Below are 21,506 nucleotides of genomic sequence, written 5' to 3' on the forward strand. Positions count from 1 at the left end.
GAAAGAGCTGAAGCCTTGGAAACATCATGCAACGCTTAGCTCCACCAGCTGTTGGCTCTATGGTCTTAGGGATGTTATATACATAAGCGATATTTTCTGTCCCTTGTACCAAATCCCAGTAAGAGTCTCTGGCCAATTACAACCACATCATAATTATACAGATATCTGTGAGTGGGGTTCCCAAGAAGGGGTCCATAATGGTGTAGTCTGGGAAAATGCAGAATTTAATAGTTCAAAGGTCCTCACAAGTGAGTTAAAGGCCCCTGTGCTTGATTCTTCTACCTGAAAACAAAATAAAAAAACAAAAACAAAAAATATTTTAAAAAAATATAGTCCCTAAGGTTACCATCCTATGTCTCCTTCAAAACTGCTCATCTGAGCTCCAACTTAAAAGATCATAACTTTGGGGTGCCTGGGTGGCTCAGCTTCTGATTCTTGATTTTGGCTCAGGTCATGACCTCATGACTCCTGAGATGGAATCTCAAGTTGGGCTCTGGGCTGACACCATGGAGCTTGCTTGGGAGTCTCTCTCTCTCTCCCCCTCTCTCTCAGTCTCTCTCCTGTTCATGTGTGTCTTCTCTCTCTCTCTCAAAAATAAATAAACTTTGAATAAAAGATCATAATCTAAAGGAAGATCTTTCTTGACTCTCTGTCCTCTACCACCCAGCCCCTCACATGTACCCCCCACATCCTCCAACGCCATAGTGACTTGAATCATTCATTCTTAGTACTTATTACACCTGCAAAATATTTATGTGTGTGATTCTTTTATATATATCTGTTATTCTCCTCCACAAGACTGAACGCCATGCAGGGACATGGATCACACCTGTCCTTTTACTTGTTATCATATCTTAAATACCTAGCAAAGGACTGTGAATATTATAGAGACTTCAATAAATACTTTTTGAGTGAGAAAGCTACTAAATGAGTTAACGGATAAAAGTCAATGGCCTTTACTCCTACTTTGAGATGTAAAGATACTTAATGCTCAACAATACTCAACATTTGTAAGGCATAGCTCTGACCTTTTTTTTAATCCTACATGTTAACTTGTCTCCCTTTCCTGGTTTCTTAGTCTTCTGTCTCAAAAAAATGTAGTTATTTGCCAAAGGTCTGCCTTCCTTCATTCGTACCCAAAGCTTTATCTCCACCTGCTGATGACTTATGCATATGTATCTGCAGTTGGGCCTCTAAGCCCAAATTGACTTTCAGTTTCTCCATTTGTACTATGAAGCACTTAGACTGGGTTACCTCTCTGACCTCCTTCTCCTCCAAAACAACACCTCATATTCAACATGCCTAACATGGACTCCTTCCTGAAACTATTATCCTTTCATTTCCCTTTGCTCTCAATAGCAGTGCCATTCTCCATTCTGTGCTACACTGAATTTGAGGCTCTCCTTTTTTTTTTTTTTTTAATTTGAGTGTAGTTGGCACACAACGTTATATTAGTGTCAGGTCAACACAGTGACTCAACAAGTTTGTACATTATGCTCTGCTCACCACAAGGACAGCTACCATCTGTCCCAATACAATGCTATCACAATACCACTGACTGTAATCCTTATACCGTGTCTTTTATATCCATGACTTACTCGTTCCAAAGCTAGAATGTGGTGTTGAAAACACAGCCACAGTAAACTTCTGGCAAAATTACCTAGCAAAATAAATCCCATAACTATATGTATATATTTTTTAAGCTCTGAAATTCCCTGAATATAATACTAACGCATGTACCATGGACTTACACAGATTTCATCATTGTTTTCAAAGCTTACAAACTGAAGAAATAACTAGAAACATAGATACCTATTGTGGAAGTGCAACACTCTCTTTTCTTTTCCAGTATTGTTTTCAATGTAGTTCCTTGAACTTGACCATCTCTAGCATTGCTGTCTGGGCCCCAGAAAACTATCCCAGCATCCTAAAACTACTCAAATTGGAAAGTACAAAATTAAACTAAAATGTAAGCAAATTGCTATAACGTTACCTGTTGCTAATGTAAAAAAAGCAAATCCAAAATTAGAGAAGTGCCAATCCTTTTTAAAAGTTATTTCAAAACCCTATAGACAATTGTATGTATCAGTCCATGATGATACCATGGAAACTCAAGATTTGGTGGTTCTCTGGAAAATGTAGTTCTGCCTCCAAAAAAAATTAAAAATTGGTGTGCTAAAATTGGTGTGGTTTCAATATTACAATGATGCATTGTCAAATAGACCCAACCTAATATTACCTAATCATTTAATGTACCCTTGGTTGACTTACCCTTTGTCAGGCCAAGACTGCTTAAAGTTAGACTTACAGAAGATTAATAAGTTATAAGTGATTTTGGCTGCTAGAGATGCAAATCATTTCCATCTGACAGTAAAGTTAATAAAGGTTATAGTTTTATTGCTCTGCAGGACACTAACCAGTTTTGTATCTTATCTAGTAATCTTATTCTAGCATTATTTATTCTACTGACTATACACAATATGTCCAACAACTTTTCTTTTGAATGGGATTTACCACCCCCCTGGTTTCTTCATTAATAAATTAAATAACAATCTGAAGCATGTTTTTTACATATTTGAATGTGATCATATTATTAGCCTCTGAAACTTATACTTTAACATAAATACTACAAAAAGCTATCTAGAATTTGGGTGATTCCAGTGAGGCAAACAAGTCACACTGGGCCATTGGGTCCAACTGGTCAACCACTCCCTGCAACACAATCCTGCCTGTTTGGCTACTAAGGAAAATAATGATCAGAACCCTAAGAAGGTTCCTCTCAGCTGTTCCTGCTTTTGTGGGAACAGACTGTATTGTCTGTGTACCGAAATCACTTCCCTCTCCTAAATAGAGTTGTTAGTCGAAGTGTCAGTGAATTTTATATCACAACAGTAGAAACATGCATATTCCATCCAACAGACACACTGTTGAGGTGATTGGATGAAAAGGTATGACTGGAATGGCAGTAAGTGGGATGGTGCCTGGAATCCTCTACGACAGGGATTTGACTTCTGCAGAGACAAACGTGAGATTCTTCACTGGTTTTAAAGTTAATCTGTTATAGTGACATTTAGCTTTGTGAAAATACACATAGTCTTTGTCAACTAGTGAAAATAATTAGAACTACAGCAGTGATGCCATTAATGACGAACTGTAACCCACGCTTAGTGAATCAAAGAAAACTGGAAAAGGTTACACATTTGAGTAAACACAATTTTTTACAATAAATCTTTCTTTTGGCTTTTTTTGTTTGTTTTGTTTTCTTTTTCCACTTTATTCTTTGCAGCTTTGTTGATGTATAATTGACAAAATTGGAAGATATTTAAAGTGTGCATCATGGTAATTTGATATATGTATACATTGTGAATGGATTTATAGCAGCATCTACTTAATTAAGCCATCCATCACTTTATTTATTTATTTGCTTACTTATTTATTATTTTTGGTGAGAACATTTAAATGCTACTCTCAGCAAATTTAAATGATACAATATGGTTATCAACTCTAACCATCGTGATTTACATTAGATCCTCATCTATAGCATCCATTTTATACCTGAAAGTTTATACCCTTTACCAACCTCTCCCTATTTCCTCCACCCTTAGTAACCAGTTTTCTATGCCATTAGTAACCACTTTTCTGTGCAGTTTCTAAGAGTTCGATGTTTTTTTTTTCTTAGATTCCACAGATGCTATGCAGTATTTGTCTTTCTCTTTCTGGCTAACTTCATTTAGCAATATCCTCAAGATCCATTCATGTTATCACAAATGGTAGAATTTCTCTCTTTCTCGTGGTTGAATAATATTCTACTGTGTGTATGTACGTGTGTGTGCATGTGTGCATAACATTCTTTTTCCAAAAAAAATTTAATGTTTATTTTTGAGAGAGAAAGAGAGTGTCAGAGTGTGATCTGGGGAGGGGCAGAAAGAAGAGGGAGACACAGAATCCAAAGCAGGCTCCAGGCTCCTAGCTGTCAGCACAGAGCGGGACGCGGGGCTCCCACCCATGAACCGCGAGATCGTGACCCGAGCTGACATCAGGTGCTTAACCGACTGAGCCACTCAGGCTCCCCTATAACATATTCTTCATCCATTTATCCATTGATGGAGACTTAGGGTGTTTCCATGCCTTGACCATTACAAATAATGCTTCAATGAACATGAAGGTGCAGATCTATCTTTCAGATCCTGATTTCATGCCCTTTGAATAAATACCCAGAAGTAGAATTGCTGGATCACATGGTACCTCTGTTTTCAATTAAGGAGCCCCCATGCTGTTTTCCACAGTGGCTGCACCAGTGTCCATTCCCACCAACAGTGCATAAATGTTCCCTTTTCTTCACATCCTCACCAATCTTTGTTGTCTCTTGTCTTCTGGATGACAACTATTCTAATAAGTGTGAGGTGATACTTCATTGTGGTTTTAATTTGCACTTCCCCGATGATTAAACATATTGAGCACATTTTCATGTATTTGCTGCTCATTTCCATGTCTTCTTTTTCTTTTAATTTTTTAATGCTTATTTATTTTTGAGATAGAGAGAGACAGAGTGAGAGCAGGGGATGAGCAGAGAGAGGGGGGGACCCAGAATCCGAAGCAGGCTCCAGGCTCTGAGCTGTCAGCACGAAGCCCAATGCAGAGCTTGAACTCACAAACCACAAGATCGTGACCTGAGCCAAAGTCAGACCTTTAACTGACTGAGCCACTCAGGGATCCTCCCATTGTTAATGTCTTTAAAAACATACCTATTCCGTTCCTCTGTCCGTTGTTTAATCAGATTGTTTTCTGCTACTGAGTTATAGGAGTTCTTCATATATTTCAGAAATTAACTCTTTTTTAATGTTTATTTTTGAGAAAGAGAGAGTAGGGGGGAGGGGCAGGGAGAGAGGAGAGAGAGAGAATTCCATGCAGGCTCTGAGTGGTCAGCACAGAGCTTGATGTGGGGCTCAGACTCATGAACCATGAGATCATGACCCGAGCCAAACTCAAGAGCCAGATGCTTAACTGGCTGAACCACCCAGGTGCCCTGATATTAACTCTTTACAGATATATGATTTTCAAATATGTTCTTCCATTTTGTAGTTTGCCTCTTCATTTTGTTGGTTTCCATTGCTGTGCAAGAAATTTTTTGGTTTGATGTAGTCCTACTTGTTTATTTTTGCTTTTAGCGTCAAATCCAAAAAACCATTGTCAGGACCAATGTTAAGAAGTTTGCCTCCTATGTTTTCTTCTAGGAGTTTTATGGCTTCAGGTCTTACATTCAAGTCTTAAATCCATTTTCAGTTGATGTTTACATATGGTGAAAGATGGGGTCTGGTTTCATTTTCTTACATGTGGTTGTCCTGTTTTCCCAACACCATTCATTGAAGAGATCATCCTTTCCCATATATAATATACATACATATATATAATTTTGATAAGTCTTTCAAAAATGTAAATTTTTTAAATAACAAATGTATTGTAGTCTTGTTTTCAAATTAACAATCTTCATAACCATTAAGGCAAACCATTTGCCATTACAAAGAAAACTTCTTGTTTTACTTGGTAAACAATCTTAGAAAAAAAATCAACTTTATGGTAAGATATCCAATAAGTAGATATTTACATTTAACTTAAATTTTATAAGAAAAAATGTTGGATAACTATTATATCTATTATATATATAAAATGACTAACTCAAGACTTGACTTCTCAAAATTCCTGTGCTAATAATCTCCTGTTTCTTCAAGATTATTTATTAATTAAGCTAGCTGGAAATGACAGACTGCTTCCAGTGATTTTCTATACAAGGCAAAATTAGAGTGTAGGCATATAATTTTCTAATTCTTAGCCAATTGTTAAAAAAATCTGTTTTCCAGAAAATAGCACACACATTTTGTATATGTGTGAAAATGTTACTATCCACAACACAGCAAGAGTTACAACCATAGAAATCTACACTGATTTATGAGATAAAGCATCCTACATCACACAGAGCTACTATGCTTTTCAAAGGAAACTCATTTTCTTCTATATCCCTGTATGTAACTATTTAGCAAGCAGAGCAGAAAATAGTATATTTTCTATAAATGCTTAAACTTTCCATTTTCATCCTATTAACCATATATCAAATATGAACAAAATACCAAAGTTACACATACATTTTTTACACGTGTAAGTAGAAAAACATTTGGAGACAACTCATATAAAGATAACCACACCTGTTCTCTCTGTACCAAAATCTCCCAGCATGAAATTCCATGTTCTGATTCTTCTATTCCTTTTTTAACCCTGCCTATTTCTTTCATGTATAACGCCTCTACCAAGTTCAAAGAATGCAGATCAGTCATCCAGGGAAATAGGAGGGAATGAGAATCAAGTCCAAGGGCACTGAAGAATTTACTGGGATAGCAGGTTGAACAAGGAAGAGAGAACTATACTGATCAGTTCTTAGCAAAAGTTTATGGAAATGAGAAAACATGTTAGTTAGCAGGCATTGTCAAATTTCACTTATAGAGACTTACTTAATTTGCTATTTATAGTCAAGCAAAGACTAAGAGAAAATATATCTTTGCATTATACATGGGAAAATAGACTCAACTAGCAAAAGGATAGAGTGAACAAGACTGGAGACATTTCAAGAAGCAAATCTCTTTCAAGCACCTCAATAGAATCTACCTTTTAACTAAATATTCTGAACCAGTAAAAAAAAAAAAAAAAGCATGCCAGTGACCAGCCATGCTTACCTGGTGCTTTGACGTGTAAATCATGATTCAACCACCATCATTCATTCATTAAAGCAAGACTTCAACAAAGCAATGATCTGTTGCTATGTAATCTTAACTTACCTAAATACCATGGAATTGAATTTAAAAACTTTGAAATCTAGGGGCTCCTGGGTGGCTAACTTGGTTAAGCGTCTGACTTTGGCTCAGGTCATGATCTCATAGCTCATGGGTTCGAGCCCCATGTCGGGCTCTGTGCTGACAGCTCAGAGCCTGGAGCCAGCTTTAGATTCTGTGTCTCCCTCTCCCTCTCTGGCCCTCCCCTGGTTGTGCGCTCTCTCTCTCTCTCTCTCTCTCTCTCTCTTTCTCTCTCAAAAATAAACAAACATTAAAAAAATGGTTTTAAAAACTTTGAAACCTAAATGCAAAATCCATTTAATAGAGGTCCTAATGACAAGTTAAATTTTTTTTAGCTTTTTATTTTTACTTTTTATTTATTTTTTTGAAAGAGAGGGAGAGAGTGCACACATAAGCAGGGGAGGGGCAGAGGGTGAGGGAGAGAGAGAATCCCAAGCAGGCTCCATGGCCAGCAATAAGCCCATTGTGGGGCTCAATCTCATGACCGAGATCATGACCTGAGCCGAAATCAAGAGTCAGATGCTTAACTGACTTAGCCACCCAGGTACCCTGACAGCATAAATATTTTATGAAACGTTTTTAAAAAACACTTTTTAATGTCACCTAAATAATACATCTAATTATAAAAACATTAAAAACAATTAGAAGTATTGCCAAAAAAAAAGTAAAAATTCATTGAAACTACCCAATCCTGTAGTTCTGGGGACAAATCCTGATAAGTCCTGGCATGAATTTGTGTATATTCATCATTCATTCCATTAATGTAATGCTTATACATTTTACAGTAGAAATATTAGTAGATTTGATTACGGTGTGTGTTGAAGTATTAAGTAATCAGATATTGCCTTTCTAAAATCTAAAAGCTACAGAATTTGGGAGTGTCTGGGTGGCTCGGTCGGCTAAGCATCTGACTCTTGAATTTGGTTCAATTCATGATCTCACAGTTTGTGAGTTCAAGCCCCTCACTGGGTTCTATACTGACAGTGCAGAACCTCATGAGATTCTTTGTCTCCCTCTCTCTCTTTCCCTCCCCTGGTCTCTCTCTCTCTCTCAAAATAAATAAATAAACATTTTTAAAAATAATAAAAAAATAAAATAAAACCTACAGAAATTTTAAACACATCTCATCCCAGTGACTTCAGGCAAGAATTCATGAAATGATATATGATCAGATATATAATTCTGTATAATTGAGATATTATTATACCTGATTTTTTTACATTATTATTCTCCTGGAGTACTTACAATAGTCTTAGCTAAATGTAGAAGGTCTTTATCTAACACAGAAAAACTGTTAAATTTTACCATTATTAAAATATTTCCCTCTCCAGAATATATTTATATCTAGTCATTGGAAGTATTTTTGTCATTAACATACAATGGACAAAGGGGGAAAACAAGATGAGAAAATTCATCTGTTAGAAAAGTATTTTAAACCCTGTACCTGGGTGAATATGGACCCTGAATAAACTGTGAAAATCTTGTAGCGACCTAGTCATTCTTCAGATTCAAGTCTAAAATTTCATAAAACACTTGGTTATCATTTTTTGCCAAAAAGTGGCATGGGGGAAAGAAGGCCAAATTTGCAATAATGATGGCAGAAAGAGGTCTGGCAGTGTAACCATCAGATAATAATTACAAAACTTGAACAATACAATACTTTCACAAAACAGTGAAAGCAATAGAAAACAGGCAAAGTGAGGAGAAACTTGAAGAGAGTTTATACCTGAAAGATACCTATTTCACTAAGAATTGTGGGCTGATGGCTTTTTAGCCTCAGAGCAATTCCTCAATTCACCCAGCTGTGACGACAGAAAACTGCAGTCTTATACTTTGAAATAGTCAATGATAAAACTCGGGGCATCAGAGCAGATGACTAGAATATTAAAGGAACAAATCCTAGAGACAAGATAACCTTGGAAGATCTGAGGTCAAAAATCTGGGTAAAATGCCCTTGGCTACCCTACCCCCACCCTCTTCCTGGCTGAATGTCAAATTATGCATATGCACAGTAAACCCAGAGAGCCCAGCAGTAAAGCAAATAGAAAGTGGAGGTTGGTCAATTCTAAAAGACAGACTCACTCCTGGTTACATTTGCATGTTTTCTCCAGGACCCAGCTCAGTGTCTGGCACATAGTTCCTGGACAACTAACGATTGTCGTTACCAATGTATCTAGAGAACAATTCTCCAGTAAGCACATTAGAGACTTGCGTCCCAACAAAGCTGTAAATAACAAGGCAAAAGTAAATACAGGCAATAATAAGCTATCTAAGAAACAAATAACATGTACTTGCACACAACATAACAACCAAATACAGTAGATACAATTTATTTGGATCCACAATATGAATACAAAGCATTGCTTTTTCCATGCCCTTTTTATGCACACTCTTGACTTGTTACAGGGACTGGATCAATTGTTCTCCAGAATATTTCATACTGTGGATTTGTTTGTTCCCTCACAGTATATATTTACTTGTTCCTTAGTTTCCATATTTTCTATAAATGGAAAATGAGTTCTAAAATCTTGGTTAGATTATAGTACAACCATTTTTTAGCACTGACAGCCACCTAGGCACCCCTAGATTTCAGGAGTTGTTATATAATTCATATTACATCCTACTAAGAGGAATATAACGTCTAGCTATCCTACTAAAATTAAGGTAAATTGGTAGTTTCAGGTGGGGAAAGCCTGACCCTGTACTTGTCAAATTCCCTATAACATTTCACCAAGTGGTTTATCTATCCATGTGCGAGGCTAAAGCCAAGGCAGTGATTTTCTCATTTGAGTATTCCTTTCAGATTTATTAGATGAAATTGTTCTGTAAAGAAGTACTTTTACTAGTCAATTAGATTATTTAGTCAATTTTACACACAGTTCTTACAGAAAAGTCGAGCAAATGCTTAATTCCTTCTACATAATTGCCAAATTCCTAAGAGTTGGTTTCCTTGCCAAATCCGTATCCTGCCAGTTTCACTTGTTACTTCTGTTTTTCTGTGCCTGTAACGCTTATACTAGTCTATCATCCTTATCCCATCTTTTAGTTCTACAAATACATTCTATGGTCATCTCCAGACCATGCCAGTCTCTGCAGTTGTTTTGTGATTGGCTGAAACTCCTTGCAGTAGGCCTTGTGGCGGTCCCACCTGAACTTCCCTGAGTTCTTTATTGCTTTCCTGTGGTTCTTTACCTGAAGTTTTAACTTTGACTTGATATGAAATCTTTGGTTCACCTTTCCTTCCTTGGCATATTTTACAAAACTGTTGCTCCATTAGGTCCTAGCATAATTTTTTTGCTTTTGATATTTTATTTCTTATAAATTATTTGAATTTTTTTTTGCCAAAAGAGCCAAAGTTTTTTTTCAGTCTATAAAGTTCAATATTTTTCAGTGTTGACCAATCTGGGACAATATTATAAATTATGAGATGTGTCTCGTCAATATGTAGTTGTTTTGTGTCAGTAAATTTTGGTCTAGTTGTTGCATAGAAATAGACAAATGGAATATGTATGTTTTTTACCTGGAAGAGGATACTCTTCACAAGAGAGCTAAACTAAAAGCACAGATTTTTCACCTTTAAATTAGCATTTGCAGGAAATGTAATAGCTCTAGGGCAGTCTTTCATTCCAGCAAAATGTCCTCAAAAAAAAAAAAATCAATGACTGTAGAGAAGTGCTTCTCAACCTTGATACTAGACATTTTGGGAGGAATACTTGTTGGTGCAAGGTGGGCTATCCTGTGCATTGTCGATGTTTATCACAATCTTTGATGTCTACCAATTAGATGCCCATAGCATCTCCCGATTTGTGAAAACTAAACAGGTCTCTAAATATTGCCAAGTGTCTTCTCCTCCATGAGAATCACTGGCATCAGGGAATCAGGGATGTGGCTTTAAGACACTTTGTTAATATCTCAGAAAGATGTGAAGCGGTACCTCACATACCACCTCAGTGAAAGAAAACAACATCTAAGAATCTTAAGGCTATTTCTTAGTCCTTCTGGGGTAGACGATACTGCTTCCAAGACTCATAAGGGTATTGTCCAACAGCAGCTTCACAAAGACCTCAACATAGAAGACATATCTCACATATTCACTGGTCTAGCTTTGGTCCGACAGAGTGGATTATAAATAGGTATATTTCTACATATGTAGTGTTTACAGAAATTGCACCAACTTGGACAGAAAGTGATGAAAATTTAATAAAATTAAAAGCAAAAAAAAAAAAAAGAAAAAAAGGCCTTTGGATTTACAAATTTCTTCATGTAGCAAGCAGGCTGAGAAAACTACTCAGTTTCAAATGTCATAATGGACGGAATATGTAAACAATAGCCACAGATGTACAGGGCAGAACCAAGAGGCCAGAGAACAAGAGTCAAGAACCACAGAAAATCTTGACCAAGGAGAAAGATCGAGCCCCAATAAAGTGAATGGTAACTTGTCCAGCTGGATTTCAGTGACTTCTGCATGTCCTGGTTCCTCCCCCTTTCTCAAGAGTTTCTCTACCAATTAACTTTTATCTGTCCCATCATTGCACGTAGGGTATGTAGGTGTGGCCGGGCCAGGTAAGGTCAAAGAACTTGTGTCTTTGGTCCACTGGTCTTCAGATTGAGAGGTGCTGAATCCATAGCACCTAATCTGTAGGATGAGATCCTTGACCTCAAATCTGAGCTAATGCCATAATGTGATGAGACTTGGTGGGGTGGGGGGGGGGAGGATCTTGGGAAGGAGGGAGGGTATTTTGCATTCAGAAGGAATGTAAATAATTTGTGGCCATAAAAATATTACAGTGGTTTTAAAACATGGCTACAAATTCCTTACAACTGCTTCCATCCAGAGGTAGGGTCTATGCCACCTCTCCTTTACTATGGGAGGGTGCCAACTAGCAGAGTATAGAAGAGTAATGCTATGTGACATCTGAGATGAGGTTGTAATAGACCATGAAGTTTCTGCCTGATTTTCTGGGACACTCTCTCATACAGTCCTGAACCACCACACTGGAAAGGCTATGTGTAGGTTTTCCATCAAAAGTTGTAGCTAAGGCAAACTTTCAGCCATCCCTGGCAAGAATGAAGCCATTTGGACCCTCCATACCAGCCCGTAGACTAACTGAATACTACTGAGTGGATTTTGCTGATACCTCACGATACACAAAACTCAGCAGTACTCAAAGTTGTGACTCATAAAATCATGGCATATAATTAAGTGGTCGGTGTCTGGTGCCACTAAGCTTTGAGGCCAATATGGTTTGTTTAGCAATCATAATCAGAGCACCGTGAAGTCCTGTCACCGATTTGTGCTGAAGATGTTCTTTGTAGAATTTTAAATTTTGATATATAGTCCTTGGTTGTTCTGCTTGTTTTTCTAGAGGAGTTTTGAGAAAATATCAAAAGTATGCTGCTGTTATTTTCCTACAATAACCTAAATCCTTCATTTTCATTAAAAATTATCAATGCCTTTGGTAGAATAAAGTGGGCATACCATTCAAATTTGCTGATGATCCAACGCTGGATAAAAAGAGCTAATGTACCACAGAATCTAACACAGAGAGAATCTTGTGCAACAAAATGATGGGATTAGTCTAATGCAATGAAACTTAAAAGATGGAAAAAATTTAAAGTCATTAGTAGGCCAATGGTAACTCAAATGGTAACCTCAAATGGTAATTTTGAAAACACCTTTTTAAACGGTGTTAGAATGGTGTTATAGAAGCTATATCTCACTGGAAATTAAATCTAAGTATCCTGTAAACTTTTTTTATATTAATAATGAGTACTTATTCATTTATTGAATATATTGAATGCTTTATAATAATAGGATATATGTGTCAGTTGCCATATTAAGTGATTTATATAGCATTTCCTATATAAACAATCTTCTTGAAAAGTAGACATTAGTAGCTCTATTTAACATGAAGCTAATGCTCAGGAGAGTAGAGGCACTTGCTTATAGCTGAGCATCAAGTAAATATCTGAGCCAGTAAAGATCCTCCAGACTCCAAAGAACAGACACAGCCCACACTTTCTAGAAATTCACAGTGTTTTCTAGGGACAGATAATAAAACCAACAATTACAATGTATTGTGATGAATGCTGCAGTAGACTCTGAAGTTTAAGCTGTGGGAGCATAAATGATCACACCAAAGTCTGCAACTGTCAGAAAATACTCTCAGTGGAGGTGATACTTGACCAAGTCTAGAGATACAAAGAAGCTACAAGGCAGGCAGAGAGAGGCAAGCAGGGCACAGAAGCTCTAGGCCAGGAACTGCAATGTGCAAAGCCATCGAGTCCTGAAAAAGTTTCACTAAGGGAAGTTTTAGTAAAAAGCTCCTGAAACAGATTTTGAGTGTGTGTGTGGGGGGGGGGGGGGGGGCAGGGTGCAAGAGACGAGGAGGCAGTAGATGAATCTAGAGAAATAAGTCAGAAGCTAGCTTACAAAAGGCCTTGAATGCTGAAAGAAAAAGTTTGAATTTTCTCCAAAAGCTATGGAGAGATGAGAAGGATTGTCAACAGTGGCCAGAGATGACGAGATGAGTATGTGAGTGCCAGCCTTCCCAGAAGGAAAACTCACCTCAGTCTCAAGCCAACTTCTGAATGAATCCCCGTGGCCAGGGAAATGGGCTTGTCAACTGACACTTCCTGGAGACAGAGCTGTAAGAACCGACTGCTTCCCAGAAGTAGGCTCTTGGGAGAAACAGGTCAAGAGGGACTGGTTGTTGAAAAGGCAACCCATCCCAGCATTCAAACAGATCTTCAGAGGACTGGATTCTGGGTTTTCACTTTAATCTTTTAGATGCCTTCAGATAACAAGAAGATTAACAATCCTCCCTTGTTAAAGCTATCTGAACATTCTTTTGCCCTAGCATATAAATGGGCCATCACAGTTCCTCAGTAAGACATGTTGCTACTAATAAAGACTATCAAAAGAGAAATGCTAAACTCATCATTTTAATTTGGAAGAAAATATAGAAGCCAGTAGTTACATGCACACATATCCTTATTTATATGTGTACATAGTCTAATAGATGTGGAATGCTCATTAAATAAAGAATATTAATAAACATATCCAACGCGTTTCAAGGAAATTAAAAACACAGAGGCTAAGGATACAAAGTGTACTAAATGATTAATGTATGTTTTGTTAACCTACAATTATATTAAGGAAAAAGCCAATTGAATTAGAAATGTCATTTATTAAGCTTGTTTGGAATAAGTCCCCTTGACACTGAGCAAAAACATTAAAGTTTCGCCAGAGAAAATAAACAAAAAAGCCCAATACTTCTGATAGGTTTTATTGTTGGCTGCAGGACACAGCAATCCCATAGGTGGTCTACAAATTTTCCTTCGCTGGGGAACTAAATTGAATGTGGGAAGTTCTTTTTATATAACAAAAGAGAGAAGAGAGCCTGAGGAACAGTGTTAATCAAGGATAATCTAACAGAAAAGATGGAGGGGACACAGATAAAGCCTTCAACAAGATAAGGTGTTGAAGGATCTTTGGCACAAGAACTGTATGAGACTGGGACAGTCTGGCCAGAAATGTTTTCCCTTGCAGAACTCTCCTCAAAAGGTGAAAGGATTGCTTGCAGCACACAAACACACAAATACTGTCAACTCCTCTGACAATCAAAATATGACTCTTATCTTCTCCAAAGGAAAGAAATTTATCTTCCAGTTTAATTCTGGCCAGATTCAATTGTTTCTTAGTGTTTAAAGAAAGAATTAGTCCAAAACAGATAGGCAAAGAACAAAAAAAAAGGGGGGGGGGGCAAAGCAAGAAACAGACTCTTAACTATGGAGAACAGACTGATTGTTACCAGAGGGGAGGGGATGGGACGTGAGTGAAATAGTAGATGGGGATGAAGGAGGGCACTCGTGATGAGCACCGGGTGTTGTATGAAGACGTTGAATCACAAAATTGTACACCTGAAACTAACATTATACCATATGAATGAAATGGTACCACTAAATGAAATTTAAATAAATACTTAAAAAAAGAAGTCATCAAAGGTATGGATAAAATGTATGGAAAAAGTAGTAATGGATTTCTTTTTTTTTTTAAGAATTTTTTAACGTTTACTTATTTTTGAGAGAAACAGAGAGAGTGCAAGCAGGGGAGGGGCAGAGAGAGATGGAGACACAGAATCCAAAGCAGGCTCTAGGCTCTGAGCTGTCAGCACAGAGCCTGACGTGGGGCTTGAACTCATGAACCATGAGAGCATGACCTGAGCCAAAGTCGGATGCTCAACCCACTGAGCCACCCGGGCGCCCCAGTAGTGACTGATTTCTAATGACATCATACAGACTCACAACTCAGATTGCATTCATAAAGAAGCTATCAATCCATCAACATTAGAATAGGCCTTAGAGAAATGCAACATGCAACATGGACAGAAAAAAAAAAAAAGTGAATTTCAAATCTAAATGATCTGAAGGAAGTCCCAAATTTGCCTCGCAGTAGCTGTGTGATCCTGGTTGTGTCACGTCATTTCACTAACTCAGGTTCCTTTACGTTATAAATTTGTTGTATTAATGAGCTAACATTTTGTAGGACCTCTTGTCTTATCAATATGATTTTGGTGGGGAGGATTAGGAGCTGTGGTATAAACATGTATTGTTTCTGTATTTCCTCCCACAGGTTGGCAAGTCTCGGTTTTCTTTTCTAAACGAAAAGAAAAACAAATTGCTTGCAATGTTGCTGTGACGGTCGGGTGGACGGCGTGTGCCCAAGGTGTTTGAAGTGCCATCCAGAGTGTTACGTGAAGTTCTACTCCGGTTCATCTCGGCAAAGAAGAGATTAACGTTCTATATGGATCAACAATTGTGCTTTTGACAAGTTTCATAATTTCAATACAGAATCAAAGCTATTCAGGCTCCCTCGGATTCTATACAGTGACATTGTTATTTCAGGCTGAGTAAGATCAATGTTGTGACAAATAAGAGTCCCCATTTGAAAGACTAGAAAAGAGAGCTGGATTATAGCCTGAAGCCTCTTCTTCCACATATGCATTTAAATAGTGACAGAGTCTCTCTCTCTCTCTGTCAAAAATAAATAAACATTAAAAAATTAAAAAAAAAAAGGGGGCGCCTGGGTGGCTCAGTCGTTGAGCATCTGACTTCTGCTCAGGTCATGATCTCTCCATCTGTGAGTTCGAGCCCCGCATCAGGCTCTGTGCTGACAGCTCAGACCGTGGAGCCTGCTTCCAATTCTGTGTCTCCCTCTCTCTCTCTGCCCCTCCCCCGCTCACGCTCGTCTCTCTCTCTCTGTCAAAAATAAATAAACATTAAAACATTTTTTTTTAAATAATGATGGAACACTCAGTGAGCTGATGGGCGATTCGTTGCCATTACTTGTAAGTGGATAAGTACCTCTATACTAAGGGTACTGGTTAAATACTGGAAAAAAAAAAGGGTGCTGCCTTAAGAAGCAATTAAACCTTTTAGTTAAATGTTGTCGGAAAGAACAACTTGGCATCAATTACTTCAGCTATATTTTCATCCTTCAGGGTTTAAAAGGGCAATGTTATATCATTCTGCAATGACTGCATTTATTGTGATTAATTCATGGTAATGTCAGGAAAATTGTACTAAGTTCTGCTGAAAATGAGCAATCTTTAAGAACATTCTAAGATTTATTTTCATGAAGGCTCTTGCTTGCTAACATTTGCTTTTGAATTTTTAATGCCAAAAACCAATGTTTCAAGTGCAGTATGACCCAGAAACATGTATCCATCACGTGTTTTAAAAGAGATTAAAACTTATTTTTTTATTCATAGAAATATAGATCTTATTTGCTGGTAATCTTTGGATCTACTTCCTTATAAAAGTAAAATGGTGTTACTTTCAGGCAAGAACATTGTTCAGGCTCCTCATATGCAGAATTCTGTCATTTGCAAATCTGACAACCAAAGCCTGTGGTGATATCCCACTTTAACAACTCACGTGCTTGTAAAAACTCAAATTATTATCTTCGCTCTGGGACTTAACTTTTCTTGACACATGTATAAAGAAATACAGTAAAGGACATAATAACTATTCATCCCTCTATATTCTCTAAGTTTTATTGCTGTTCTAAAATATAAGAAATAGATCATATTTCTTCTGTGGGTCTAATATTGCTCTTTTGTGCAATCACAAAATAAACCTTCAAGCACTGTTTGTCATGTCAAAATCCCCTCCCTGTGGGGTCCACCAGAAACTTCTTAATACACCAACATAAGAACAACACTAACATTTCCAGAGCCCTAGTACCCAAGTCTGTGGGAGACAGATCTTTCTACAATGCAAACCAAGAAGACAAAGGTGTTAGTCCATCCACAGCACAACGAAAAGAAGAAAAAGTTAAACTCAAGAAAATAAACACAAGCTTTGAGACCATGTGTAGATCAAAGAAATCAGAGCGGAGCGGAGTTAGCCTGCAAACAGGACCAGACTGGGGATAAAATGAGGAGGGTACAGGTGAGCTAAGAAACAAAGCAGTTCTGTTTGTTCCCAGCTCCTATCACAGTCCCTGGTACCTGATAAGGACTCAATAACTATTTGAGGGGTGAATGAAGGAATGAATGCAAATGAGCGGAACTTCAACTGGCTGAAAGAGTGATGGTTATTGCCAACCAGTATGTATTCACCTGGTCGGGTCTTATAAACACAAACTTGGAAGAAATAAAAGTAACAACACCAAGTTATCAGTTGCTGCCTTTGGAATTATTCCTCCTCGTGAGTTTCCTTGTGTCAAAATACCCCATTTTTCAGCCTCTGCCTGTTGGCATTTGCCTGGTTTTAGATTCTCTTGTAGGCTTCGTCAGCCAGTGTACTGGCTAAAGCTGCTAAGTTCTTGATCCAGCATGTTTGGCCTTCGTTTGTAACCTGGATAATCAACGTCCTATTGCATGTACGTGGCCCCAAAATATGGCAACTACTTCCTTTCTGAGATATCCTGACTCTGCTCTCTTCCTGACTTTTAACTGAGCGTCTCTTCCTTTATCTTTACTGTTCCAGCCTTTTCAACGTTGATGCAATATCCAGAAGTTTCTCCCATTGTGGATCCCGATGTATAACCAAGCACTTCCACGTCACTTTCGAAAGTACAGAAAGGCTAGCCATTTTTAGCACCTTGATTCTTCTTACCACTGAGCCCTTGTGTTCCCCTGATACTAGAAAAGGCAAATCCCCTCTGCATCGCAGCTGCTGTCCAGAAATCCACCTGCTGTACTTCCAAGGAACACCTGTCGGCTATTTGGGGATGTTTCTGTTTCCGGGTCCGTGGTATGCTGCCTATGGTTTTACCTTCCTCCCACAAACGTGGCAACGCCATGCAGGTCTTGAAACTGAGGATAATTTGTCCCTACTCACTCGTATCTTTGCGGTTCATAGGAATACTTTATATAGAAGATAATACTTTGCAAAGGGGGCTGCAACAATACCTATACGCTTACATTACAATACAGCCTTGAGACAATACAATACAATACAGCCTCAAGACAATTGTCTTGAGACAATACAAGACCATTCCCGCTGAGAGGTGAGGTCTGTGTCCTCTCTTCTTGAAAATGGACTGGCTTTTTTTAAATGAATTTTTACACAGAATATGACAGAAATGTCACTAGTGTCTTCCGAAGCCGGATCATGAAAGACGGGATAGTCTCCATCTTGCTTAATGAAGTACTCTTGGAGACTTTAGCTATAATGTAAGCAAATTGACTTCCCAAAGGATATGTTCTGAGGAAGAGCTGATTTGAAGAGAGTCTATGAGAAGCTCCTGGCACCACATGAAGAGAGCGAATCGCCTGGCCAATCTTCAGCTTCGCCAGCACCCCATTGTTCCAGCCACCATGTGACTGCAAGCTCTTGAGAGACCTAGAACTGGAACTACCTAGCTGAGCTGGTTCCAAATTAATGGTCTACAAATATCAGAAGACATAATAAGGTATTGTTGTTTTCTTAAGCCTCTAAGCTCTGGGGCAATTTGTTTCACGGCAGTAAATAACTGAAACACCTTGTCACCTAGATTTGGTGTAAATATTGGCCATGGGCTTCGAGATTTGCTATTGAATTGCTCTATCTGGATTTATGTGGAGACTTGGAAAGGTTGTAACACTGTGATACCATTATGACCATCTTCCAAGAATCCCTAGCAGGAAATTTTTAAGAAGTTGCTAAAATGACACTCATGTCCAGCCAGATTACATAACTGGCTTCATATACTGGTTCCAATATATAACTCTCAATTTTTGGAGGCAGCCTTATATCTGGGCTTTCCTATTGGTTTATATGGCCCAATCTGACTCAGATGCTCCATGAAGGGAGTGAAATTGAACAGCTCAGCAGTAGAGAAGATTCTACACACTTCCTTGCAGTGCTTCTGCAAATTTACCTGCTGAGAATTTGATTGGTACTTGGCATCATTTCTGTGGGCAGTTACTGGCCTCTTCTTGTCAAGTTTCATCCCATTGTTTTGTAACTGATGGATATCCCAAGTGAATTAATGAGGGGAAAATTCATAAGTAATAACATAAACATTCTCTCCTATGTACATATTTAGAATGGAGTGCTTCCTATTTAATTAAAGTAATTCCACCATTTATAAGTCAAATGGCTATCATAGTAAATGACCTTCTTTGTGCAGAATGTTTCTAGGTCCAAAAAAAGGGAACATTGACAATAATTAGGAAAAACTGTCATAGCTTGTCATTCGACCAGGTGTGATCATTGGATATTTTTTTCTCTAAATATTCACTTCCCTCCTTTTCTCACCAAGGGCAGAGAATACTTTATCACATTACAGATGTTCAGTCCAACCCTGTGACAATTTTGGCCAATGGAATGTCACTAGACATGGCACGGACAGAGAGCTTGCAGATTTCGGGGTGCCTCTTCCATTCTGGTGAAGCACTCTAAGATGAGTTTGCAGCAAGTAATTATTGCCCCTGACAGCTGGACCCCAGGACAAACACCTATGTAGCAGGGCTGACTCAAGCTGCTGCCTGGATCCATGCCCAGCCAACCCACATCTCGAAGCAGAGCCACCCATCCTGGATAAGCTAAACATCAGTTCCTCTACAGAGCTGTCTGCATAAAAATAAATGTCTGAGGAAGCCACTGAATGTTTGAACAATTTGTGATTCAATGTTGTCGTGGCAGCATTTGACCAAAATACCAGGTATAGTCAAAGCATAGTTAATTGGATGGAAACCAAAGGGCCACCAATGATGGCCCAGAAGCCAAATCCATCCTGCAGCCAGTTTTTATGAATAAAAGTTTTATTTATGTATTGTCTATGCTTGCTTTAGGGCCTCAACGGCAGAGCACAGTGATTGTGACAGACACGGTACAATCCACAAAACTTAAAATATTTACTGTCTAGCTCTTTGCTGGAAACATTGCTCAAGTGTAACCAAATATAAAAGGATCGTTCACACACAGAGCGATTAAAACTAAGCTCGTCTATTCAGATAGCACAGGTGTTGGAAGGGAAACAGCAGTAGGAGTGCAAGAGAAGCTTAACCAAGGCAAAGCAGAGCTCTGATAGATTTACCTTTGACCATAGTTCTTCACTCCTCCCTGTATCTACCTTCTTTGCTTTCTGACTTTGCAGCTTTTCCCACTAAAGGTAGAGAAAATATTTCTCTGCCCCTTGACTTTGGCTATGTGACTTGCTTTTGCCAGTACAATGAAGACCAAGTGACTGGTACCAGAAGTGCCAGTTCTGATTCTAGACCATAAGACCCTGTGTCTTTCTGCTTGCTCTTTTGTTCAACCATTAGTATGCCCAGCTAGCCTACTGGTCTCAGGCAGAGGATAAGAGACACATATAGCAAAACTGCCCCAGCTAAGGTACCCAAGCTAAGCCTGACTTCCCCCCCAGTTTCATCACACATATGTGTGAGTCAAATATTTAGATAGGGCTGCATGCCACTGAGCTTTTATGGTGGTTTGTTATACAGCATCAGTGGGGCCACAGTCAACTGACTATACTAGGCAAAATTTAAGATGGCTGCCAAGATCTCTTACACCCAGCTGTTCATGATCTGCATAATTCCAGAATGTAAATATGATGAATATCACTTCCACAGTTAGGTTATATTATATGGTACAGTTGACTTTTTAAAAGGGAGATTATGTGAGTAGGACTAACCTAACATCTGGATCTCAACATCAGAGAATGGCAAAAGTCAGACATCTGGGGCACAGGAAAGTTTTGATGTTTTCTTGCTGGTTGGAAGGTGGAGGGAGCCAGGTGGCAAGGAATGCAAGCACTCTCCATACTCTGAAAGTGATCTCCTGGCCAATGGCCAACAAGAAAATGGGGACCTTAATCTTAGAACCACAAGGCACTGGATTCTGCCAACAACCTGAATGAGCTTAGAAGCAAATTTTTCACCGGAGCCTTAGGACCAGAACTCAGTCAAGATTACTCCTTGATTTCAGCCTTACGATAATTCTGAGCAGAGAATCCAACCACACCCTACCAAACTGCTTACCTACAAAACAGTTAGCTGATAATGGACAATTGTTCCAAACCACTAAGTGTATAGCAATTTGATATACAACAATAGAAAGTCAATATTCTGACATGATCTCTTTGTACCCATTTTCATCATGTGTACAATGGGGATTCAAACTCTCTCTGCCTCACAGGATTGTCCTAAGGATTAATAACATAATGTA

This window comes from Panthera pardus, unplaced genomic scaffold, assembly GCF_024362965.1.
Source record: "Panthera pardus isolate Hobbes unplaced genomic scaffold, ASM2436296v1 HiC_scaffold_2, whole genome shotgun sequence".
NCBI lineage: Eukaryota > Metazoa > Chordata > Mammalia > Carnivora > Felidae > Panthera > Panthera pardus.